The following is an 803-nucleotide window of genomic DNA, read 5'->3' as shown; positions in this document are numbered from 1 at the left end:
GTAATGCCAAGCAAAAAAGCGAAACACACAGAGAGAGAGAAAGAAAGGAGCTCTCGACTCCACCTGCTGCCCTGCGTGGAGTGATACGCACGGAGAAGAAGAAGAAAGACACTAGAAGAAGAAGAAAAGAAAAGAAGAGAGAGGATTCCAATGTGTAGATCAAGATAGTTCATTCGTTGAGTGATGTGAAGATAAAAACCTCCACCTCAAAGAAGGAAAGAAAGAAGATAGAGAAAAGAAAAGAAAAAGAAAAGAAGAGGAGGAAGAGAAGAAGAAGGGAGAGGAATCTCATGAGGCACATGAGGAGAAGAAGGAGTGACGTGCGTAACTTTTCTTTTTTCTTTCTTTCTCTCTATGGAGTATTTACATAGAGAAAGATATAGAGAGAAAGGAAGAAACTAAAATTGATAGAAGAGAGAGATGTGTACAAGAAAGATCTCCATAAGGATGACACAGGTAAATGTGTAGACAGTTTATGCATGCCTATCTATTATCCTTGGCATCTGTACATACACAGGGAGGGCCTTCAGTGCCAAGAAACTACCCAGTCTTTTGCTATACCTCTATCCCAGTGTATATACACCTCTCAACTAAATGTGTAGGTCTGTCTATACACCTCATCGTAGAAAGGTTTTCTGTGTTTCTTCGTGAAACTTCCTTCTTTCCATTCAAACCATTCATTCTCTTATAAAGAAATCCGAAAGCGAGACACATCAAGCCTGCTCCTTCTCTTTCTTCCTTTCCTACTTTCCTTGCGACAAAAGTTATCTTCTCTTTCTTCTTCTTCTTCTCTTCATCTCTTT

This window comes from Cystoisospora suis (assembly GCF_002600585.1).
Source record: "Cystoisospora suis strain Wien I chromosome Unknown contig_911, whole genome shotgun sequence".
Lineage (NCBI taxonomy): Eukaryota > Apicomplexa > Conoidasida > Eucoccidiorida > Sarcocystidae > Cystoisospora > Cystoisospora suis.
The sequence above is the reverse complement of the archived record's forward strand: the minus strand, read 5'-3'. Positions refer to the sequence as shown.